This window comes from Anolis carolinensis, chromosome 4 (assembly GCF_035594765.1).
Source record: "Anolis carolinensis isolate JA03-04 chromosome 4, rAnoCar3.1.pri, whole genome shotgun sequence".
In the NCBI taxonomy this organism is placed as follows: Eukaryota; Metazoa; Chordata; class Lepidosauria; order Squamata; family Dactyloidae; genus Anolis; species Anolis carolinensis.
This window is the reverse complement of record NC_085844.1, coordinates 216,913,139-216,939,846: the sequence shown is the minus strand read 5'-3', so window position 1 is coordinate 216,939,846 and position 26,708 is coordinate 216,913,139. Positions and strand designations below refer to the sequence as shown.

At 37.6% G+C, this 26,708-nt stretch overlaps 2 long non-coding RNA genes across 3 annotated transcripts in view; one reads left to right on the top strand and one right to left on the bottom strand.

The window, feature by feature from the left end:
- Nucleotides 1–23,021, top strand: part of LOC134298454 (uncharacterized) — a 41,501-nt gene extending 18,480 nt beyond the window's left edge. The window contains exons 2-5 of one of the 2 annotated variants that reach the window (XR_010005552.1): nucleotides 4,937–5,071; nucleotides 7,614–7,716; nucleotides 9,626–9,680; nucleotides 22,671–23,021. This is a non-coding gene — a long non-coding RNA (uncharacterized LOC134298454). The remainder of the gene's footprint in view (nucleotides 1–4,936; nucleotides 5,072–7,613; nucleotides 7,717–9,625; nucleotides 9,681–22,670) is intronic. The other variant, XR_010005553.1, reaches the window with a different exon arrangement.
- On the bottom strand, nucleotides 533–26,708 carry LOC100566488 (uncharacterized). Its single transcript, XR_506303.3, has 4 exons — nucleotides 26,603–26,708; nucleotides 22,464–22,565; nucleotides 735–789; nucleotides 533–652 (listed from the first exon to the last, which is right to left on the bottom strand). It is a non-coding gene; the product is annotated as an uncharacterized LOC100566488 (long non-coding RNA).

Genomic DNA, 26,708 nt, shown 5'->3' with positions numbered 1-26,708 from the left:
ACCCCAGGCTGCCCCAAATATGTAGGCATCAGGATTCAGCCCATTCCAAAGCATCTTCTCAGCCTCTCTTTCTTCCTGTTCTCCACCTTCTTCTGTGTGTATGTGCGTATGATCTAATCACAAAGTGAAGATTCAAAGAGGGTACATGAAGGAGTGGCCAGGCCTTAAATAGGCTCTGGCTCTGACACTATAATATGCAGCGCCTTGGCACACAGTGTCACATGTAATAATCTCTCATCTCTATCTGTAGGGGCCACCAAACATTCATCTTCTACCACAATACCATTTTCTGTGCAGGTACATGCATACATTTTATTTGTCAAGTCCCAGTAGACTTTTGGACACCAAGGGTGAAGTCAGAATATTCACTCATTTCTTTCCCTTCTCTCTTCCCCATTCTTCCTACACTTCTTCTATTTGAACCAAGTCAAAGTTGCATAACTGAGGTGGTAGAAACCTTACAGGGAAATTGTATCACTGTGTATTTCTGATGAGCAGATGTTTGTTCAAAAGTCAGATAAAAATCAGCCCAGGTCAAAAATTCTACAACAGAAAGAATATTTTATTTTATTTTCTCCTTTGGTATGGTAATTTTTTCCAAGTTGGTGTATTTTTGCCATGGGGAGGTGATGTGGTCTCCAGATCTTTGCAACTGTGAAAAATTAAATACATGTTAGGAAAGCTTGAGGTCTTCTCTCACCTGTGTAAAGGTTGTCCTTTGAGGGTATGCTTACTTTGGTCCTATCCATCTTTTCACGAAAGTTTCATCTCTGAAGTACTGGAATGGCTCTGAGAGGAGAAAAAAAACCAAAGAAGAGAGAATAAAATCTACCAGGGGAATGGTGGAGGAAAGAACATCTTCTGATCCTTGAGCCATCAAATGATTTTGATGCTTCCTTAGATTTTGGGCTGCTTTCCTGTACTGATGAGAATACCCGAGGCTCTGGCAAAGCAATGAGCAACTAGTATCTCACATGCCATTTTCTTTTAATTATTTCCATTATTACTAACATGCCAGCAGACTTCTGGCATTCCTCCAAGATTGCCTATAGAAAAAAAGCAAGAAAATCATGTAACAAAGCACAACCACTACTTGTGTTTATATGATCTTTCCCCCTATGTTCATATTTTAGGGGTCTAATTCTGCACTAATTTTCTTCTAAAAGGAAGCAAGGAGTAACATTATCAATTCCTTTCTCATTGTGAGAGCATTTGAGAAAGGTTTTGGATATTATCCACAACACAGGACTTATTTTACACAAAATTTTCATCTGGTTGTTTTTGTGGAGAAAACAGCATTTTCTACTTAAAAAAACTGCAAAACCACATAGAAATGTTCTGCAGAGTAAGTCCACAACAAAAACACTTTTTGAGGAAGTAACATATTCTGTACAAGAAGCAATATTTCTACAAAAAGAAAATCCCACACAGTGCAATCATATGTATATTTTGCATAAAATCAGTTCTGAACTGTGAAGATTCCCATTACCCAATAAACATGTTCCCTGAATATTTGTTTAAGATTCAGTCCACAATTACTTATTTTCCCCTCACTTATACAACAATTACTAACTCTTCCTTCTTATCACATGGTCTCCTATATTGATATTAATATTACCTGAGTACCTCTATCTTTTGTGTGTCTGTTGAAATCTTTTGTATCCATCACAATCCGAGAGCATATCATAGAACCTTTCTTTGTTGCATAGTTAAAAGTTGTTGATCCCATACTGTTGTACTATTAGTATTCTGGCAATGCATCATTCCTGTTTTCCCCCATTTATCATTTAACTGGTGCCAAAGGGTTATTTTCATCAAACATAAAAAATGGACACTTATAAAAATGCATAGGTTTTAAATTGCTCGGCAGTTGGAGTAGCAATAAGAACTAGCCCAGGGAATAAACGTCTGCTTCTAACATTAAGCACGTACCCTATTTTCATACAGGTTGAAGCCAAATAGAATTCATGTTTCTCTTTCATGGGATTGTTTTTTCTCCCCCTATTTTCAAATTTCAATGTCTATTCTAATGTTTTATCATCACTATTAAAGTGTAATGCATTGACATGTACCCCTATCTGGAATCAATCTGATATGTTACACTTAAGTACCAACTGGCTATGGCTTACTGACATTAATCTTCACTTTCTTGCTCAGTTTAAACTGGAACATTGAACAGAAAATATTGGTTTCTTCAGTAATCCTCACAGAACCCCTAAACATATGCTAGCATTTCCAATTCACATTTGTACCAACTGTTGTTTTAGTCTACAAGGAATCGGAATTCTTCAATCATTAAGAAAGTCAGCTGCCTAACAATTTACACTCCTCAGTTTTGAAAAGGAAACCCTAAGAAGATTTCAGAGTTTAGTCCTCTTTCTTGACAGTAAAAGAGATTCTAGATTAAAGATTCTAGTAAGTCATGAGTAGGGAACATTATTATTGGGAAGGACAGGGGTAAATCTCTAAGATTTGCCTTTTCCAGCTGCTCCAAATTCTGGGTCTATTGTATAAAACTAAATTTGGCATCCAAAATAATTCCAAGCTAGATTTTATGCATTAAACATCCATTTAACTGCAGTATTGGAAAACACCAGATGACCAAGACCCAAATATAACAGCAATAAACTTGGGAGGCTCCTGTGTATTTGTATTTTGTGTTGCAAATTCATAATTTTGGAAACAGAAAGGGAGAAAACTATTAGCCATTGACTAACTCAGTGTGTTCTTTATTGGCTTACAAAAGCCAGCAGATGGGAAACACATGCATGTAAGATTAAAAGATAATTAGAACATCTAACAAATTATGGTAGGGTATGGCCATGGAATAATAATGCTTAGCACAAAAGCCATATTAAAGCGTTCAACATAATTCCTATCCATTGTCTCGGTTGTCCACATATAGCAGCCTCCTAAATTTGGTTCATATGGGTTTCAGATTTGAGTGTAGATACTTAGGTATCTACTGTAGTTAGAACGATATTTACACTGTGAATATTAGTTTGTCAATTCTTTCCATGCCTGAAGATGTTAAGACATTTGAGGTTCAATGCCACCTATATGCCATGCCATTTACCTGTACTTTCCATCTACATATAAGGAGGGTCTTATAGTAATAGACCACTCTGATGTCTAGTGTCTGGTGTTAGCAATGAGATAAGAATGACCAAACTTAATCTTAATCCATATACAAAAAGATGGATCTGGTCAGTCAAAATACTGATCATGAAATGGTGCCTCGATATATGCTGGATAGGGTTGCGCCTCTTCTGAAAGTTTGGTCTGGGATTCAGCTTGTTGTCTGGATGTCTAGATTTTGGCAATGGCTGGGAGTTCGGTTGTACAAGTACTGTAATCATTTTACATTGATAAACCACCATGAATCCCAATCATGGGGAATCTACAGGATGATGATGATGGAACCACTGGTACCTGTTCCTGAAGATTTCAGATCTGGCCACAATGACACATGTCTTAGTTACATCCCAATTTGATTATTGTTACATGGACCATCGTAAAGTGTTTGCAAAATTCGTTTGACCCAAAGAATAACAGTCAGACAGTTGACCGGGACTTGTTATAGCAAGCTCACAAGCAGCCAGCTCTATTGGGTACTGTTTTCTTTGTAGGCACAATTCAAAGTGCTAGTTTTGAACAATAAATCTCTATAGAGCTGAGTGGTAAACTGTTTTATGAACCAAATTCTGACATGTGATTTTTGTGTAGATCTTGCAGTCTTCAGGAAAGGTCACTCTTTTAATAATGTCACTTAAATATCTTGAGGGAATATGAGAGGGGGCCTTCTCAGTTTACATCTACATTGTAGAATTAATATAGTTTGACACCACTTTCACTGGAATTAGTAGTTTGGTGAGATACCTGCACTCTTTTGCAGAGAAGATTAGAGAGCTTGTAAAACTACAGCTCCCATGATTCCATTGCATAGAGCCATGGCAGTTAAAATGGTGTCAAACCACATTAAGTGTATAGTGTAGATCAGGGGTCTTCAAACTTTTAAAGCAGAGGGCCAGTCCACAATCCTTTAGACTGTTGAGGGGCCGGGTTATCATTTGAGGAAAAAACCCGAACAAATTCCTATGCACATTGCACATGTCTTATTTGTAGTGCAAAACAACAACAGTAACAATGAAAGAACAATACAATATTTAAAAATGAAAACAATAAACCTATCAGACTTTCAATAGGAAGTGTGTGCCTTCTTCTGGCCAATGAGATAGTCAGGTTAATTAGGATTCTTGTTGTTGTCTGTCTTCAAGTCATTTCAGATTCTGGGCGAGCCTAAGTCTAAAATTATTTATTTATTCATTTACTACATTTATATCTCACCCCAAAGGGAACTCAGAGCAGCTGTATGTACATACAATATATTGTATTATTAGCATAGCACAATATTAGCATTATATATTACTATATTGAACTATACCACTATACTGTAATATTATATGTAATATATAACATATAATTAATATTATTATATGATATTATAATTATTATTGTATTGTATAAAATGATAATATTATTATCAATATCATAAGTATATACAATATATTTCATTATTAAAACAGATATAAAAAATTTATATTATACATCAGTGTGGGGGCCAGGTAAATGACCTTGGAGGGCCGCATCTGGCCCCCGGGCCTTAGTTTGGGGACCCCTGGTGTAGATGAACCCTCAGTGGCTCCGCTTAGTTCTGGAACTATCTCACTATGGAAGCTACAATGGCCCCATCCTTACTATCCTCCCACCATCAAGCACAGCTCTTTAGCCACTGACTTTTTAAAAGAGAAAAATACTTTAACAGGGTGTTTAAAACTGCTTTAAATGGCAAAATTTAAATTGTTTTTAAAAATGTGATAGTATGTTTTCACAACATCTTTTATACATTTTAAAAATCTGTATTTGTCTCCTCTAGAAAACCATCTTAATTCCTGGTTCTGGGGAACATACCATAACAATCCCATAATCTTTCAAAGACCTTGTTCGGGAGTGATGGGAATTGCAATCCAACACATGTGGAGGGCACCATATGGAGAAAACCTGATCTGAGGTATTGTTTTTCCCACTTTCAGGAATTGTGACTGCAGCCGAGAATTGTGTGTGAGCAAATAGCTTACCTAACTAATGGATTCATTAATGAATTTATAGGACCTGAACCAGGGACATCCCAGCTTTCAGTCGAAGCCACAATTATGCCATCTGTCTCTAATGTCTGATTACTAGAGGTAATAATGAATAATCCTCCAGTTTAAATATTAAATTGTATGAAAGGAGTGCACAATTTTTGGAAGTGACTTACTCATGTGTCATCTGTATGCATAACTGTTACTCTCACCACTGTTCCATAGACTTATAAAAACTAGTAATATTTTTGAAGCCACAAAGAAATTGAGGGGAAATCTTATTCTTAAGTCTACCATAAAAATGATGGACCTGGGATGTATAACAGTGTGGATTATAAAAGCAGAGATGAAGTATATACAACGATAAAAGAGAGAGAAAGATGCTAGAAAAAGCTATACAGTAAAAAGTGTCTGCAAAAATAACTTCATAGCAAGAAATGATTGCCAGTCCTTATGTGCATCTGATATTGTGGTTACAACAACTTCTCTCAGACACATAGCTCACAGGGAAGAAAGATAACTCCTTGGGGTCTCTAGAGCATGAAAGATTTTCAAGGCAAGGACCATTTTCCACATGACTGAGGAAATTGGCTGGGGGTTTCAGACATGTTTTGAATAGACTCAATTGTTTTTATGTACCTATCCTCATCAGGTTCAAAGAAAAATAAAGTCAAATAATTCTACTGTGACTGACTGAGTAGGCTGCAATAAAGCAGAGTCTTGAGGCATGTCAACTCAGACTATCATGGCAGCAGTTCCTCTTATTTCACTGAGTGAATGTTATGATCATCTTAGACAAAATAATTCTCACTAACAAGTAGGTATTAACACAACCAGTAATAGGATAACCAAGAACAGCAACATTGACATCCAGCAATTATGATCAATCTATGCTCTCTCATGAAATCATTCTGCTTTTCTTTTGGAATTTAGGAAGTTATCTTCTACTTAGCAAGGCTATTGGACTATCTAACTCAGGCCACATCTACACTGGTTGGTGCAGTGTAAATCTGTTCTGGACTGGCCCCAATCTAGCACATAGGTAAAGGTAAAGGTTTTCCCCTGACGTTAAGTCCAGTCATGACCAACGCTGGGGGTTGGTGCTCATCTCCATTTCTAAGCAGAAGAGCCGGCTGCATGGAGTGCCGTTACCTTCCCGCTGGAGCGGTACCTATTGATCTACTCACATTTGCATGTTATCGAACTGCTAGGTTGGCAGGAGCTGGGGCTAACAGCGGGCGCTCAGTCCGTTCCCGGGATTTGAACCTGGCACCTTTTGGTCCGCAAGTTCAGCAGCTCAGCGCTTTAACACACTGTGCCACCAGGGGCCCCCTTGTACTAAATCTGGAACAGGGATCCAGATGTGCTGCAACTGCATCAGCCCTCCCTGGCAGCCATGAAGTTCTATGTGAGCACTCTGCAATGTCCCCTGACTTCGCCTACAATGATGCAACACAGGGATGAATCAAGAAACTTCTGGAAATAGCTGTGTGTCATGGAGACAGTTGTGGTACCAACAGAAGACTTATTGAATGTTGAGAAGAATAATAACCCAAGCCAGAATGTGTGTGTCATGGAAACAGTTGTGAAGTTTTGGTGATCTTGGAATTTCTGGTCAGTGTAGACATGCCCTCAGTTGCCTGAACTCTCTAGGTTTTTAAAGCAACTTTTAAAATGTACCTTTGTCTTTCTTCCTTTCCCACTTTTCTCTTTGTTTTCATCTTATGTCAATTGCTGCATACTGAGCTCAGAGTGCCCAATTAGCTTGTACTCAACTAACTCATGAGGGATAAGGAGAGCAGTAGGCAGAATTTTGCCTTTACTAGTTTGTTGTTGTTTATTCGTTCAGTCGCTTCCGACTCTTTGTGACCTCATGGACCAGCCCACACCAGAGCTCCCTGTCGGCCTTTACCGCCCCCATCTTCTTCAAGGACAAGCCAGTCACTTTGATATTATCCATCCATCTTGCCTTTATTAGTAGCCTCAGGCAAACCCAAGCTGCTGCAGCCTCTCCTAGCTTGTTCATTAATAACTTTTGCCATTTTGACCACAACCTCATATTGTTTGAACAAATGTGTGCTGGAAATATTGGAAGACATGGCTAAGGTATTGTGATAATTTTATTTCAATTCATTCTTTATAAGAATATAACAAAATTTGCAAATGCCTCCATGTTCAGTCTAGAAAGAATGTGAGCTTCATTTAAAATTGATTTTGAAAGAAAATAAAATGGATGGATTAATACATCTAAATCCAAGACCTTGAGTACTACAATGTGTGACGTTAAATTCTTGTGTATTCCATCATATTAATGTTAAAATCATAGCTGTCTGAGGCCCCATCTACACTGCCAAATAATCCAGTTTCTGAATCCAGATTATCTGCTTTAAATTTGATTATATGGCAGTGTAGACTCAGATGGTCTCATCACATTGGGGGTTTTTGACTCCTTTTTCCTCTTCTGGACAGGGCCTGCTGAACACCATTAGATGACGCTGGATTGACTGAGCCCTGATTTCTTCCAAAGTGGAGGGGAAGCGTTGCAAGATATTTCCTATGTTATGACTGAGAAGTGAGTGTATTTTGCCCTTTCACTGATCTGATGGGGACAGGGACTGGGCATCAATGTTCCATTCCTACCATGTGATGTGGGAAGGAGGGAGGGCACAGAGTGCCACAAGGTGAAATGGCACAGCTCGAGGGGCTGTGTGAAGAGATCCATATAGCCCAATTAAAAGCAGATAATTCAGAAAATGGATTACATGGCAGTGTGGATCCAGTCTGAGAGATTCACCACATTTAATACATGTATGACAGTAGCTGGTGTTGGAAAATGTGAGAGAAACTAGTAGATCTTTCAAGCAGAGGAATCAATTCTCAAAGCAAAAGCCAAAAAAAAAAAAAACTGGTCCCTTACTCACCCCCATACAAATAAAGTCTGGCAGAGAAAGAAACAAGTTTAGTTTTATTTATTAACCATATTAAAGTAGTTTTACTTGGATACACTTGTACAAATTCACATGCTTTGTCTTATGAGGACAGAGAAGGACGAATACAATGGTTGCTGTTGACTAATACAAGTTGAGAATAAGAATAGAAAAGCAAACAAACAGTCCACAAACATGCAAACTAGCAATAAGTAAATATAGGCATGCATAGATGGCTATATTTGTATTTTGGTTATTGTCTTGATCAGTTCTTCATTTTTCATTTTGCACAAATAATATGGATATTAATACTCCAGTCAGAAGAAAACTATTAAGAAGAAAATTTGCTTCTGTGGATCTCAGAACCTGAAAGTGTTCACATAAAATTAATGGCATTGTTCACATTTAGTAATCCTACCAAATACATCTAAGAAATTACACCATCCTTAGACTGTTTAAATGGGGCATGCTGTTTTTAAAAATCATTCTTTAAATTCCATAAAGTTCTTGCTAATATCTCATCATTGTAATGCACAGGGTCAATTCTTTTACATAATATCAACTAGACAGTTACATTTACCCAGTTCTAAATCTTTCAAATACTGGCATAAAAAAGTACCCTACAAGAATTAATGAGCCTGGAACCAGTCCTAATTAGCTGCTTTGACATCATTTGAATTAATAATTATAAATATACATTAGATTCACTCACAACATTATGAATATTTATCATGATCTGTAATCATACTGAAGCCAAAAAGGCAAAAATTTAGTGCAAGAGCATATGATGGCAGCCATATCTCTCTCCCGCAATTCATTTATTGTAATTAGCCCTTCAAGTCACATCTCAGAGGATTTATTCCTATCCCCAAGCTTAGCATAGGAATAGCTAGTATGTGCAGCCTAACCTTCTTTCTACATTTTAAAAAATTATATACTTAATTGATTTTAGTGAATAAACAGATATTGACAAAATCAACTGGAAGAGGCATTTCAAAGCAAAACCCTGGTAGAAGCTGTCGAAAAATGCCTCTGGTCTGATGCAGCAATCACTGTGAACAGGTGCGATCACTGCTTTACACATCCAGAGCACCAGAATGAAGTAAACCTAAGTAGGCAAAAGGGATTTAAAACAGCATGGAGTAATTATTAATTTGGGGCCCATGGGTGAACATCCTCCTCTATGTTGTGGTCTCTTCCAACTCTATGATTCTATGATTGTAGGCATAAGAATAATCTGCACTAATGCTGTGGTCACTATGTAGTGTGTATGTGTTTGTGTGCATGTATATGTGCCTTCAAGTTGCTTGTTGACTTATGGCAAACCCATGAATTTCATAGGCAAGGAATCACATTTAAGGATGGTTCTGCAGATGATTCTTATGCACAGAATCGTAGTGTTGGAAGAGATCAAATAGGACCTGGTACCTTTAGGATATTTGAGTCTAATAGAATATTCCAGTAATGGGAGTAACTAGTGCAACAGTATTGGAAAGAGGTGCCCGCCCCCTTCATATCTGCATATCTTTCCATTCTTCTCTTTCTCCACCCCAGATCCCGCATCACCCAGTATCCTGCTCTGGAGAATTTTCACAGCTTCTATAAACAGGTTCATTCACAAGTTCAATATTGGATTCAGGTCCCATTGTAGCAACAAAAATTGACCTATAACATATATGAGCGTTTTTGTTTTTATTTTTTTAGGATTGCAACTACCTGACTTCAGGTATAGCTCTTCACCAAACGCTTCTAAGCTATTTTTCTAACAGGGCTGAATCCTGAACCATTAGCTCTGTGTGTTTTGATATTGATGAGAGTAGCTCTTTGGGATTTCCAGCCCTATCTGGAAATGCAAGGGCTGAACTTGGGACCTTTGTCATCTGAAGTATGTGTGTCAGTCCTTCCCCTTCATTTGCAATAGAATTATTTCTGGGGTACCTTTGAATTTGTGCCAGAAATTTCAGAAGCAAAACATTCATATAAAATGTAGTTTCCCCCTTTGAAATTGTCTTTGTTTTTGAATGGAGCTAGAGGTTGGAAATAGTTTTTGTTGACTGAAAAACCTTTTTAAAAACCCCACTTCCTGTATATGCTTGTTCATTAGACTACCTGAAAAAGAAGCCAAGATATGGACCTAAATAAAACAGAAAGGAAAAAACACATTTGATAACAAACATACTCAAACACATGAAATCCAGCCATTATTTGAACTGTGTGTCTTCTCTCCATTTTGACCTCTGGCTTCTTTTTTTACTACTTCACTTCAGATGAAGCCTGGAGCCTGATTTCTTGTATCCTGTGATGAAATTGCTACCAGCAGGAAGTTAGCTTAGTTAAGGACTAAAGCTTCAGGGAAAGGTCCCTCAGGTCTCTGTGTCTTCTGTTCTCTTCCACTTGCTCAGGAAATGATCACAATCTCTTCCTTTCAGTTAACAAGGCTTCCTTTCACTTAACAGGAATGGTGAAACTAGTAAAATAAACTTTGAAAATCAAGCTGTTGCTGTGTTTGTGCACTAACCGGCAGATGTTGTTCTTACCCAAAGAGAAGTTGCTTGAATTATTAATGGTTTCCAACAGCTCAGCTTGAAATAATTTAGCATTTGAAAGAGAAAAGTCATTCTCATTATTCAAAGTGCAAAAACATTTTGGTTATTAAAAGTATTCTGCCTCTTGAAAAAAAATTGGGACAATTTATCTCTTTCTCTCCAGATACCAGCAGGAGAATGAGAGTAGGCGAAACCTGAGCACTTGCTGGAGGTTAATTGATAACACACAATGGAAGGAATAAGTCCACAGATTGCTTTGAAGCCAGAGACCTGCTCATTTGTTCCTATGGTGTCTTTACAAGATGTTTAATATTTGCAATAGGAGATGGCTTAATTTGCCCTGAGGTTTGAGGCGAGAACCGGTCACATTTTTCACAGTGAATGAATTTTTAGATAAATGTACCACACCAGTGTGGTTTGGATTGCATTTTCTCAAGAATGGCTGGATCACTGGGGAAGTGCTGTTGGGGTGAGTGAATATAATTACTTCTCAGGTTCACATGGCTGTGATTGCAGAAGTGGCATAACTTTTGGCTAAAATTTAGCTGCTAAATGGTGAGGTGAGGGGGAAGGGAGAATAAGAGTATAAAAAAACCCCTCATTCTCTAAAGATGTTTTGCTTCTCAAATCTGGCTGTTTTAGTATGACAAGACAGCACTGAGAGCATTTGTCAACTGCCTCAAGAGGCTCATTTTCACTGAGAGATGTTGTTACTTGCTGTGAAGGATATAATTCTTCACTAATTTTCTTTTCAAAGGAAGCAATGAGTAATTTTGGCAATTGCCTTTCTGTTGCAAGAAAGTTTTGGGAACTTCAGTGTTCAAAGAGTATTCACAATTCAGGCTGTATTCTGCACACATTGTTCTGTGTCAAAAATGCTGTCTCCCAACATCACTGTTTCCCCACATCAATCTTGAACAGAATAATTATGGACTGAAAAGATTCACACTCAAAAACATTTCTACTCGGCATCAAGTCAACTTCAATGTATGGCAACCCTATGAATAAGAGATCAGCAGGATCCTGGATCACCAACCATTCTACTAAGGTCTTGTAAACAGGGATGTGGTTTCCTTAACTGAATTGGTCATTCAATCCATCAGTAATGTGGTCTTTCTCTTTCCCTACAATTTCCCAATTTTCACAGCAGTATTGTCTTTGTCCAATAAGCCATGCTATCTCAGGATATGTTCAAAGCATGATCACAATGATCACATTTTTCAAAGTTGTTCTTTTGTTGAATACCTTCCAGTTGACTCCAACATATAATGATCTATCCTAGCTTTTCTTTGGCAAGAGTAATTCAAATGAGGTTTTCCATTGTCTTACTTTGAGACTACACTTTAGAATTAATGCAGCTTGACACTACTTTAGCTTCCATGGCTTAATTTTATGGAATAAAGGGAGCTTTAGTTTTACAAGATCTTTTGCCTTTTTGCCAAATAGTGCTGGTGCTTCAAACATGAATATATGGTAGTTATAGTGCTGTAATGGTTGTTATAGTGGTGTCGAACTGCATTAATTCTATAGTATAGAATATGCACCCTAAGAATGGCCTGTGGGAAGTTGAATCTGACTCTTCTTAAGTACTAGTCCAACATCTAAATCATTGAGCCACACTTCAATGTTATGTATTGTACTAACCACACAAACACCAATCCACAAAATGTTTAAATAAAGAGGGTGCTGAAAATGTCTGTGTTTGATATTGGGACATTTTTCTTGCACATCATGTGATGATGAATCTAAACAAGATTTCTCATCTTTGGAAAAAATATTACTCTATTGGTAGACACAGAAATTCTATTCCTTTAAATTAAAGGTATGTACAAACCAGAATATTTTATTAAAGTTACAAAACAGAATATTTTATTCACTCCAGAATATGAAGGGTAAATACCTATAGGCATCTAGACATTTTTCAACAGAGAAATCAGAGGAACTAAGTCAAACTGAGTTTTTGAGATTTTTTGTTTAAAGATATTTTAAAGATGTTTTTAAATTGTTAGATTTTAGCCTTTCTTTTAAGCCGCCCCGAGCCCTAGGGGAGTGGTGGCATATAAGTTTAAATAATAAATAAATAAATAAAATAGTGGTAACAAACAAGTGCCTCACAAACTCTGAGGATGCCTGCCGTAGATGTGGGCGAAACATCAGGAGAGAATACTTCTGGAACATGGCCACACAGCCCGAAAGACATACAACAACCCTGTGATCCCGGCCATGAAAGCCTTCGACAAAACAAAATGGAGATTGCTCTCCTTTAAAAAAAAATCGAATATAACTTTTTAAAAAAGAATACTGACAATATTTTCACCTTTTACTTTTCACTCATCATCTATATTGCACTTGTATTTTAATAATGTTACATACACTACCCTGGAATCTCTTTTTGATTAAGTGTCTTCCAGAAAATCAGAAACATCGGAGGCAAATTTCAGGCAAAAATGGGCATGATCAAAAACAAAGATGGCAAGGACCTAACAGAAGCTGAAGAAATCAAGAAAAGGTGGTGGGAATATACAGAAGATCTGTATAGGAGGGATAAAAATATAGAAGATAGCTTTGACGATGTGGTGAGTGAACCAGACGTCCTGCGGAGTGAGGTTGAATGGGCCTTAAGAAGCACTGCTAACAACAAGGCAGCAGGAGACGATGGGATCCCAGCTGAACTGTTTAAAATCTTGAAAGATGATGCTGTCAAGATGATGCATGCCATATGCCAGCAAATATGGAAAACACAAGAATGGCCATCAGATTGGAAAAAATCAATTTACATCCCCATACCAAAAAAGGGAAATGCTAGAGAATGTTCAAACTTCTGTTCAGTGGCACTTATTTCACATGCCAGTAAGGTAATGCTCAAGATCCTGCAAGGCAGACTTCAGCAATACATGGCACGAGAGCTGCCAGATGTCCAAGCTTGGTTTAGAAAAGGCAGAGGAACAAGAGACCAAATTGTCAATATCTGTTGGATAATAGAGGAAGCCAGGGAGTTTCAGAAAAACATCTACTTCTGCTTTATTGACTATTCTAAAGCCTTCAACTGTGTGAATCATAACAAACTGTGGCATGTGCTTGGTGGTATGGGGACACCAAGTCACCTTGTCTGTCTCCTGAGAAATCTGTATAAAGACCAAATAGCCACAGTAAGAACAGACCACGGAACAACAGACTGGTTCAAGATTGGGAAAGGGGTACGGCAGGGCTGTATACTATTGCCCTACCTATTCAACTTGTACGCAGAACACATCATGCGACGTGTGGGGCTTGATGAATCCAAGGCTGGAGTTAAAATTTCTGGAAAAAACATTATCAACCTTAGGTATGCAGATGATACCACTCTGATGGCTGAAAGTGAGGAAGAGCTGAGGAGCCTTATCACCAAGGTGAAAGAAGAAAGTGCAAAAGCTGGGCTGCAGTTAAATATCAAGAAAACCAAGATCATGGCAACCAGACCGATTGACAATTGGCAAATAGAGGGAGAAATCATGGAGGCAGTGACAACTTTATATTTCTAGGTGCGAAGATCACTGCAGATGGAGACTGCAGCCAGGAAATCAGAAGACGTCTACTTCTTGGGAGGAAAGCAATGGCCAACCTCGATAAAATAGTGAAGAGCAGAGACATCACACTGGCAACGATAGTCAAAGCAATGGTATTCCCCATAGTAACCTATGGATGCAAGAGCTGGACCATAAGGAAGGCTGAGTGAAGGAAGATAGATGCTTTTGAACTCTGGTGCTGGAGGAAAATCCTGAGAGTGCCTTGGACCACAAGAAGATCCAACCAGTCCATCTTCCAGGAAATAATGCCCGACTGCTCACTGGAGGGAAGGATATTGGAGGCAAAGTATTTTGGCCACATCATGAGAAGACAGGAAAGCTTGGGGAAAATGGAAGGAAAAAGGAAGAGAGGCTGACCAAGGGCAAGATGGATGGACGGTATCCTTGAAGTGACTGGCTTGACCTTGAAGGAACTGGGGGAAGCGACGGCCGACAGGGACCTCTGGCATGGACTGGTCCATGAGGTCATGAAGAGTCTAAAACGACTGAACGAGTGTTAGAAGATAAATTTGATAAATGAATTATAACCCCTATTCTCATATATAACAGATCAGAAAGTCAATATATAGTTAGATTAAAGCAAATCACAATGGTTTATAGTCATTTACTTAAGGTGTACTGCTGTGGAACCAAAGCCAAATTCTGGCAAAAAAGGATAGTTTTGAAGGTAAAGGTGATAAAATGGAACTCTGTAACCATGCATAGTCAAATACATGTCTATATTTCTTTAAAAATGTAAAGACTGGCTTTCTCATTTTGATTCATTTACCAATGCCAACTCTTTTTGCTGCTGTCATTAGAAAAGACAAAGCTGGACCTCAATCTAAATCAGAGCATCCTTGCTTTCTTAATACATTCAAGAATACCATCCTTCTGGATCAGAGACTATATTTTAAATTCTGTAACATGATTGCAGCCCCTTGCACATTGATTAGATATTTCTTTCTTTGACTCTTTCATGATACTTACTCAGAATATAATTTAGAATTTTTCACAGGAAATCCATAGAAGATTTGCTTCTACCAAATGGATGTGTCCATTTCTTGCTTTTTCCAATGAACAGAGTAACCAATGATTTTCTTTACATATTACAAATCTGTATTGTTATTTGTACAATGTTCGGGTCAATTATTTTGCTTGATGAATAACTAAATGGTGATTCTACCACCCTGAATTAGAAAGCTCGTTGCTACTCTGTTAAATAATTGTAAGCTGGCATTCTTATAACTTTATCATTTCATGGGCTCCTCCTTCACTATCAAAATTGGCATCTGGTTTGACTTTATAATGAGAATTCTTTGACATTTATGTGCAGGAACTTCTTTTGCATAACAGAGCATTCAAACATGTAGTTATGCTCTTGTTCTTTGAAGTTGTATTTTCCAGCAGGAGTTATATCACCTTAGAGTCTTCTGATCACGTATCCATGCACTAACATGTCCCAAATCATCTTTACTGGATAGTTTTCCACTAGATGTGTGATTTTTTTTGTTTGCCTTGTAGTTTGGATCAAATTAATTAAATTTTGTACTTACAAGGCAATATTTTACACGTGGGTGTGGCCCGTGCCAAACATTTAAGAATAGAAACTTGCCCCATACTTTTTCATTTTAGTTCTGTAAATCTTAGAAGGCTCCCAAAGTCAGTTTCCTTTTCAGTACAAGGAAGAAAAGAAAAGCCAAAAAGGCTGCCTTAGTGCCTTTTCTTGCCTTTTCTTTAAATTAATGGAGTCTCAGCATTAGGAACGGGGGGGGGGGGGAGTGAGCAGGGTTTGCTGGAAACAGCACAGAACTTTGGGAAATGTAGAATTCAAAAGGCCCTGCCCTAAACTACATTTCCCAGAATGCAACAGCATTGGAAAGCAACAATCAGAGTAGCGGGGAGAGAGATTTGTCCTTCCCTACCAGCAGCCAGTGAGAGTTCCAATGAATGGTTGAATCTGCAAAGAGGAGGACTGATGAATACTTCTAGTAAGTAAATCTCTGTGCTGACCTGGGAAGACATCCCTCAATTGATTGCCCCCATACTATAGGGAAAGCATATTAATTAGTTTAGAAGCTGGATGGCTATCTGTCAGTAGAAGTTTGATGATGCACTTCTGCCAGGAAGAAGGATGTTGGGCTAGATGGCTCTTTGGGGATCCCCTCTGGGATTCTATGAAAATGTAGAATTGCTTAATATTAATTTCTATTTATTAATATGAAAGACATTGAATGAGATAACTGTTGTGGCCTTTAAAAAAATGTCAAAACCTTTTTTAAATTTTTTTATTAGTTTTCTTAAAATACATCCATACATCAATACCTTCAATATTCTTATATTTCACCCTTAATTCACTGCATCAACTATATAAATATATTTATCTTGTATTCTGATTCTTTTCACCTCTGTGCCCCCCTGAGCCATTTCGATTTACATTCTCTTTCCAAAATACCATTTCTTCTTGTCAAAACTTTTTAAAAATCCCTAAAATCGGTAAATGTATGAATATTTTTGAAAGTTGGAGGAATGATCCCGTGTTATCTCCTCTCATTGTATAGAAAATAGCTCTTAAAGTTTTTTAAATGATGTTTATACAAACTTCGAAAATTTCCCAAACATCCGTGGATAAGTGAAACGTTCTGAATTTTTGTGGGCTAACAGTGATAAATATGTTTTACTATTGTTGCAAATTTCACCCCAAAAGCAATAAAAATGAGAGAGATGGGAGCCCCTGAATTTTCTCCAATTATAGTAATTTATGTGCAATTATGAAATAGTAACAAAATGCAAAATAGTAAGAAAATTTCATTACTCTCATTAAAGTAATGAAGTTTTCACTAACTATACTGTAGAACACTTTAGAAATGTACTGACAGCGCCCCACAGTTTTGTAATGACTTTAAAATCATTTTAATGGATCACGCATCCCTATCTTCCACTCTTGCCTAGTATGCCATAAGCATTAAATTAAGAAATTCATTTAATATTGCTAGTTTGCATTTATGGTGAAATTTGTAGGTGAGCCACCATTTAGCAGAATTTTTTTTCTAGCTCTGCTTCACTCTTGTTTCTCCTATTCCTGTTCATTGTTCCTGTTTTGAGAAATGCTGCCATCGTATGACCTTCAGAACCTCTTTAGTTCATCCATTCACTTCTACTGGTGGTGTTTTTCATATAAAATTCTACCACTACATCAGAAATGAGGGGGATAAAATATTTATTATTGTTATTATCAGTGACTAGAAACAGCAATGTGCCTCTGTCCTTGACTTGCTTATCAATGTTTTGCTATCAAGAACAATCTCTAAGGACCAGCGTGTTGCACATTCTCTAAACAAGCTACAAAACAACAAAAGAAAAACAAGGAATGAGGAAAATCTATGTCTCTCTTCAGCAGTTGCTGGTAGAATTTGGGACTTGGAAAGGCCAATTCAGTTTCCAAAGGGAACATCAATCCTCTACTCCAATTAACCCTCAGCAGTTCCCTTTTCAGTGTAGAATGTTACAATAATGTCAACAAAGAGCAGAATCCACTGGGAATGTAAAATGGCCAAAAATTACCCTACTTAATTTTTACTACCTATATGTGTTTATTTATTTTCTTTATTCACTTTATAACAGGAGTGGAAATTATGCAGCCCTCCAAAAGTTGTTGGCCTGTAGCTCAAGCCACCATAGCCAATGATGGGGATGAATGGGAGCTACAGTCCAAAAACATCTATAAGGTCACAAAATTATGATTTCTACTTTGTACTATGCTCTAGAGATGTTCGAAGTAAAATCATACTGAAACTGAAGTTTTTAAAAAAAACAATAAGAGGAATGAGGAAGCTTGTTCTTGTTGTCTGTCTGAAAGTTGTTTCTGATTTATGGCATCCATAAAGCTTTTCACAAGGTTTTCTTTTCCATGTTAATTTGTTTGGGTCTTTCCTCTTCTTCCTTCTCCCCATGTTGTTAGAATCACAAAAGGGAGCAGGTGGAACCATATTAAGGTAGCTCGACCTGCTTTAGCTGTTAAGCTCCTTCTTCCTGGCTGCATCATCTTCCATGCAGTGGAAATATAAATTCTGCAGCAAGAAATCCACTTTCCTTTTGTAGCCTCCCAGAAGAAAAGAATTTGTAAAGAGTTTGGAAACGCTCAAGGAATGGGAAAAACCTGCACAAGCCAAATAGGATTCCCACTGTAGATATTTAATTTCCAAGCCACGAAGCACAGGAGAAATTACCATAGGGTCATCATATTTGATCCCTGCTAGTATTCCCATAATTTTAAGCCTTAACAGTTCTCAGAGCAGGGTGAGGTACTATAAAACGCCAGCAAGCAAGATGGTGTTACTTGTTTTCCCTCACTTTCCAATCCTCAACTTCCAGTGTTAGCTATCTTCTCCCATAGTGCCTTTTGCCTCTCTGCTGGAGGTGGATACAGGGAATATGGAACCAAAGTCTTTGGTTCCTCCAAACTCTCTCTCCCTGACTTCACCAGTTTTGAGAGGATATGGCTACACTGAAAGTCAGGGTTTGGAAGGTATGGACTTCATTAGATTATGCTGGGAAGTGTTCAGAAGAAGAGAGTTCAGTCTAACTCCATTTCTTAATAAAATGGAGTTTTTCCCCACCTTTTATCACACTGTTTAGTGCACTCAGTTGTTTTGCGTATTTTTCAATGAGGTTTCCACACTGCAGACATTTGGCCCCGGTCACCATCCCTCTCGGTGCTTTTTGGTACTTCAACTCCCACAATTCCCAAGAGCAGGGAGAGCGAGAGAGAAAAGGGATGGGAGAGAAACCCATTTGGAATGGCATCAGCACTGGCCCTCCCAACACAGGCCACAGACAAATCATGCAAGGAAGGAATAAAGGTACCCTAAAAGGCAATTTTATTTTTTTGCAAAGTAGAAGCATTATGAGGTAGCTTACAACCAAACCTTCCTACTTAGGGAGCAAAAGGAAATTGCCCCAAAAAAGTTTATTTTGACTCTTCCCCCAATTTGTCCTCCCATAAATTGGGTGATCCTAACCTGAGAGCAATGAGTGCTACTTTATTAGAAATTTGGCATCCAAAGTTTTGAGGAAAATCAATTTCCTCACCTGTTCCTGATATGTTGGAAAAAATGCTGCCCTCAATGTTTAAAAGACTCAAAAACTGCACTTTAACCAAAACGAATGTAGTGAACCCATTGGGATACCATATTTTAAGTCTAGAACTCAGTGGAATTTAAATTATGTGATGAAATGGTAAGAGAGGACAGGTATCATTTTTAACATGCTTAATGAAATTTTATGGTACCTCATATGGCTCTGAGAACTTACAAGATTTCAAGCTGCAAGACTTGAGCCAATCTGGAAAATGAGGGTGAAAAGAAGAGGTAGGGCCAGAAAGAAAAATGTTTGTGTCCCCCAGGTATTTTTTTTTACTAGCAATGTAATAACATTTATTAAACATATCCTCGCAAATGTTCTTATCTTCACTGGGTTTCAACCCATTAAGACATCTCTTTGTAAAAACTTTCAATTGCTGAAAGATGGTTCACATTTTGAGAGTTGAGTTTTGCACAAAAATCTTGTTAGTTCAAAGTTTGTTTTTTTCTAAACCAAAATGTAATTTTATATATGTGTGTATTATATGCACAAAACGCTCATAGTTTTTCCCAGCATGGGGAAAACCTTTGAAATGATTTACTCTTGTGTGTGAAAATGAAACAAGCAATTGTTTATATGCTTATGCTTACTTCTCAGACATGCAATTCTAATTGTAAGGGTCGTCAAGGTTGGTTCAATTATTAAGCAGAGAGAGGAAGCTATAACTAGCATATGATTTTGTCTGTCATAACAAGGCAGCAATTTGTAAATTACTGAATTCATTCTTTACCCATTTTATTGTCATCTATGAGAAGTGGTGCTTCATTTATTTCTGTCCCATGTGCCAAACTAATTGAGGTGCCTTTGGTACTATACATTTGAGTGGTATGCTATATATTTCATAAAACAACATGTTTGATCTTCTTCCTTGAACAGCAAGGTATGTCAAGCTGGACTTGGATGGCAAAAGCGTGAATGTGGGGGGGGGGGGGAGCATATCCAAGACATATGTCTTCCGATAATTTTAGATAATTGTGAGAAACGTAGCTGTGACAGTGTGTTAAAGGATAAAATGACACTTGTGAAATCATCAAAAAGATTTGCATATTTGTTACTTTTTTAGTGAAGACACTGCACATTTTGTTGTTTTAAAATTTTTGAGAGTGCCATATGTTTGTGTGTACATATGTGTTTAGTTTTAAGTTTCTGCAAATACCAGTTTGTCACATGTCATTCTTCCCTTTTTATGATCTTGTTTGTGGGAAATTAAAGTTTTTTGTTCTAAGTTTTCATAAGCAGGGTGGCATCTTACACCTGTGGCTTCAAGTATATAAATATATATGTAATGACTCTCTTTTTGTTTCCATTTGGACTATTAAAAGATTCTATCTGTGTGTGAGAAAGAGGGAGTCCTCCATAGCTCCAAGACTATAAAGCAGTCTCTTGAAAATTAGCATGGGAACTCTGTGTGTGCACCTCAGAGATATTCAGTTTCTAATATTGCATTAACTAATTTGAATCTATTTAGATGTGCCTGAAACATGTAGTATTACTTTCAGTCACTACAGTGGACCCCTGGTATCTGCTTGGATTTAGTTCCAGGACACCCGTGAATATCAAAATTTGTAGAAGCTTGTCCAATTATATTAGGTACTCTTTTCTTAATAAGCATATTATTCTTGTTCATCTGTGTGGTGTTTGGGTGAAAAAGGGACTGAGTAGGCAGCTGGGCTGCAACAATGGGAATGAACCTAGAAAAAAAAAAGAATTCTCCAACAAGGGTTCTGTATAAGCACACATTTTTGTGTCCATTTGACACAAAAATCAGTGCCTCCATTTGTGAACAGTGCCTGCCTTTGTTTTTTTGGCTCTTCGAACCCTAATAGCAGCTCAAAAAGCAACCAACACCTGTTGCCTTTATATCATAATTAAGGTCTTAACAAGACATTCTGATGTCTGAGCCAGAGCAGTAAATGGCATCAGTCTCCTATTGAAGTCAGGTGCACAGTATCAAAAGTCAGCCAAGTTGTCTTGGCACCCAAGTCACAAAAGACCATGAAAACCTCTTCCTAGTCTCACCAGTAAGAACACAAGGATAACAAAATAAATAATGAACAATTTGCTACCAAAATATGGCACCCATAATCTGCTGCCTGTGGTGAACAATCCTGATCACAGCCAGGCTATCAGCCCCTGGATTAGATATACACTAGGGTTTGAATAAAGAATTGGTGATGGAGGAGAAAGGAGCTGAATTTAGTTTCTCTATTTGTCCTCATTACATCTTCTGAAGGCTTTTCTGTTTCCATTATTCCTCCTGATTTTGCTTTAATTTGATTGGTGAGATGTCACAAAAGTTTTACATTCTCATTTAAAAAAGTGTGGAACTGTCCGAAAAACAAAAACAAATGCTACTTGTTACTTGCTCACAGAAGGATAATCACCAAAACATTGTGATTTTGAATAAGACCAAATACAACCAAGAATTGGAATTTTCAAGAACCTTCAACATGAGGTCTGGTCCTGATTTTTATACTGGAGGAAAAAATAAATGGTTATATATGATTCTCTGAACAAGAGCTTAAAACCACAGGACCGTTCTTTAGTACTGATGCTGGGAGAATGTTCTACAATACATCACTATTTATTAATTAAAATATGTATATTTCACTTTGTGTCATGTGATCCCAGGGTATCATTCAATAAAATCAAAAATGAGAATTTATGAGAATAAATGCAAAAGTTTTGGTGAAAATTTCATAAAATATTTTAATGCAAAAAATAACCTTTGAAACATTCATTTGACCACCATCACCCTTAAAATGTATAAACAATAGTTTTTCAACCTCTTTCCAAATTTAGTGTAAAGTCCACTGAAAATAAAACAAAAAGTTCAATTTTTTTTGCTTTTGTTTAAGAATGAAAAATCTTCTGGCAATTACCAGGAAGAGGCAGGTTAGGGGTGTGCCAGCTGAGACAATGTTTCTAGTGAAAGATAAGAAAATATGTGAATATTTTTATATCTCTTTTATATCACTGGAATGAAATCACCCAAAACACTCTTCTTTTTTGTTTTGTTTGTTGTTGTAGTAGTAGTTTACATGCTGGAATGAGAGAAATAGCATTTTATGGAGTGTAAGAGCTTTGAAATACAGTGTTGGGATAGGCAAGGGTTTCTTTGCTGCTTCAGATTGATTGTGAAGAATTATATGCACTTACCTAAATGATCACCTCCTCATTCCTGATGGTTCCTCATCTTGAGTGCAGATGGTGATCTGTGCAAGAGCGGATTGTGGCCATCAACTTTGATGACTTTAAAAGCTGATTAAAGTAATTCATAGAAGAGATGCCAATTAATGTCTACTAATCATGGTACTAATCATGCATTTGAATTTACATTCACGTCCTATTTGTGGTCTTCGATAGGAATAACACTGGGCAATAGAAACTTGCTATCATGCCCAGCCATGTGAGAAAGATGAAAGATAAACCAGATGGAGAAATCACAGCAGATGTATCACGACCAGCCAAGTCCTCTTTTGACTCTGCAAGTCAGATCAGATTCAAGGCAAGAAGAGGAGCTGAAGGAAAGTATCTCTAACCCTAGAGAAAGTTGGAGGCTCAGACATCTGGCTTAAACCATTAATCACAGATGGAGTCAGAGGCTGCAGTCAAGGCACTGGGAAAAATACAGCTGTAGAACACTCTTCTTAAATACTTCCTAGGATCTGGATGCTGGCTGAATGTATTGCCAATAAATAGTACTTATGAACTTCAGCTACCTTGCTAAGAATGAATTCAGCCTTTTTCTGAGTTATCCGATTAGGAAAGTCCTTCTGATGTATTTAGGATCCCTGGATCATTTAACAAACTATCTGCATCTGGAATACGGAATCTAATTTATAGCTACTTTTTTTTTTTAAACCATGGATTGATACTGGATATCTCTTGTTCTTTGATGTTTACTGTCTCTTGGCATCTGAGTGACAATGGTTTACAGGTTCTGAACCTTTGGATCTCATTTGTAGTTAGGAACAGGACACTAACCACTTTATCACATTGAGAAATTTCCCAGTCGTAGGACACTTCTGCCTCTTTTCAAGCATGGAGAGGCACTGAACTAATCAAATGAGTTGAACTACTTCCGGCTGTCATGCATAGCCTAGCCTTCCGTGGTTACAAGAAGCAGAAGTGTCCTGAAAAGAAGGAACTTTGGCAATCTGACCTCATCACATTGAGAAATTTTCCCCTCGTAGGACACTTCAGCTTTTTTTCAAGCATGAAGAGACATGGAGCTCATCACATGTTCCAGGGTTGAAAAGAGCCAGAAATGTCCTGAAAGGAGGGAACTCTGAACATGGGCCAGCAATCATGTTTAGAGCTCCTACCTCTTATCGCACTTTATTCCATCTTTATAACTGAGAAACAGGTGGGATGAGAACCCATTCTGTTTCATTGCCCAACCATCAGCAGTCTCTTGTATCACATGGGGTTTGGTGCAGAACAGTAGGATCCCATGGAAAACAATGGTTTTAACCTGGAGCATTGGCTCTTTTATCCTATGAGGTTTAATGCAGAACAATAGGATCCCATGGAAAGAAGTGGTTTTAAACTGGTGTCAGTCTCCTTTAATATAAGGGGCTTTGGGTGAGGCAAGGGATCTCTTGGTTTTTGATATTGTTGTTTTTCTGATTTAAATAAAAGTAATACTGACCTTGTGATTAATGTAAAAGATGAATATATTGCCAACTCTTAAGTTTCCACATGGTAATCTGATGGTGAGGCAGAACTTGAAAGGGGATTGCTGAAGATATAAGAGGGGCAATTCTCTACTCTTAAAAATACGGTCACCTATGCTTTTCCCTCTCAATATTATGAGGTAGTAAATTACTGAATTAGATGCATCTTTGGTGTGATCCAACAGGTCTCTTCTTATATTCTGATTTTCTTAGGTGAACTAGTCCATCTGTGGTCCCTATGGGTCTCAAATTGGGGGACTCTATGCAGCCCTCAGGTCACATTTTATCCACCCTGCCATACATGAAAGAATTCACCCACATCTTTTGCTATTAGGACCCAAAATTTGACAACATTCAAACTTGTGGGGAAAGATGTTTGAAATTCCTGACCTATTTTATGTATTATGTTTAAACTTATCTTTTTCCCAATTATTTTGTAGATTTTCTAGGAGAAACCAAACCATTGTTTTAAATTCCATGGACCACCTTTATAAAGCCGCACTTGCTTTATAGCCCAAAAATATAACTTTTCTATGTGTGTGGTTTCAAAGCAGCTAAGGCTGCAGGAAGCTGGCCATAAGCAATAGCAAGAGAAATCATGTGGTGAATGGGAGGCATTTTCTGGCAGCCACTTTCTAGATCCAACACAAAAACAGAGCTGGCTAATGGCTGGCTAGAGGCAATCTCTGCATGATGTTCACTGTAAAACTGTGCTCCTTTGGAGATTAAATTATGAACTATTATAATTTGCAAATGGTGGACTGCACTATCCAAGGCTAAAGACTGACATAATATTCACATATGAACTGTTGTGAGAATGTGTAGTAGAGCCATTAACCCACCCATCCCCAATGCTCAAGGCCATAAAATCTTAGAATTTGTCATTTGGCAAGGTGCCAGGATTCTTTGACAAAGAAGAATAAAAAACATAAAACTAGGATTCCCATTATTCTATAGCACTGAGCCATGGCAGCTAAAGTGGTTTCACTAGTGTAGATGCACCCTGAATGGTGAAAGATGTATATCATATGTTTCAAATAGTAGTCATGCTTTTCCCCATGCTACTGAATTTATGTTTTCCTTTTAAAGTATATTCTAGTTGCACTTGAGAAATGCGTAAGTAGTTATTTTTTAAAAAAATTACTGTCAATATCTTACCCCTGCTAATTAGTAATTCATTCTATGTGATTAAGTAATGTCTCCTCAACAGACCATCTCCTAGATCACTTATAGTGATTGGTGAAGATAGTTCATTTAGTTTACATTTGGGGCATAAGGAGAATGACATTTCTAACTTCCTCTTGCCTACAGGTAATGTTGTTACAATAATTTGTGCAAGGGGTCTTCCTTCTGATTGCCATAGCACCATGCACCAGTAAAATGGGGGTGGGAATTTCATTCTCTTGTGCCCTGATCAGAACCTAAATAAACTACCTTTTCCTAATAAGGCTGCTCGCTCTTAAGGGGAGTTGAAGTGACATTTGTGTAAGCTTATACTAAGGCTATGTCTGTCCTATGCATTTTGTTGGACGAGTGGGCTTACAAACAAAAGACCCTCCGCGTAAAAGAATTGTAGTATAGTCTACCCTCAGCAGCATAACCCAGCAGCAGCCAAAAAGTGACCAAATGAACAAAAACAGAACAGTTGTGATGTCTTGGCCTAGCTTTTTCCCTCCTCTGCTTCATTTCCTTGTTTAGTTCTCCCTTTGGTGTGGGCTTTTCCATTTGTACTTAGTTTTAGGGGTGGAGCTAAAAAACCCCTAGAGGCCTTTCTACCTAAAAGTTTGCCTGAAAGGCTTTTTCCTCTTTTATTTCTGTGTCAGAGTGTTAGAGGAGAAGGCCAAAAATTGTCTGGGTTCCTTGGCAATCCAGACAGGCATCCTTGGCATGTATTTTACCAACATAGCTTAGAGTACCTTACCATATAATCATCATAGTCCAGAATTTACCATAGCAAAGTCCAGTATTTTACTACCAAAATAGTACTTTACCAAATATAGCTTAGTGTCCTTTACCATCTTAGTTCTGTATTATATCTATAGCCAAGTATTTACTAACAATATAGTCCAGTATTCTAACTTCAATAGTCGAGTATTTTACCAAGTGACTTACTACTATTATAGTCAAGTATTTTACCTCATATTATACAAATATAGTCAAGTATTTATTACCAGTGTAACTAAGTTCAACCAACAAACTTCGTCTTTGTAATATACTATTTTGATTCGCTTTTCAAGAACCCCGACTGAAGTTAACTTTGCCTTTTGTTTCCAGTAAACTTATTTGGTTAACTTTATCCTGCCTCGTGTCTTTATTTTAAAGAACTGAAGTACATCAGAGGGTATAGTCAGACATTATAGTTTTCCTTTTAACCCCGGTGTGCCATCACACCAGTCTTTCACTTCCTCTGGAGGCTTTCTTGTAACAAAAATAACATCGTTGCAGTATTTACAAAACAAAGTTCCTTTTAACACAAATAAAGTTCATCAAACTTAACTAGGCATAAATACAAAGCCTTATCTTTGCCTAATTAAGTCAAGGCTTTATCTTCTTTTTTCTATCTTATTTCATGGATGATTCCAACTACAAACAATCCATACATCACCAGCTTACACTGACCATGGCAACTTCTTCATTCTTTGCTCTTGGCTTCTCTCACCTAGCAGGCTCACACAGGAGCAAACAACTCCATAGGCACACCTGCTTATAACAACCTGCTGATTTT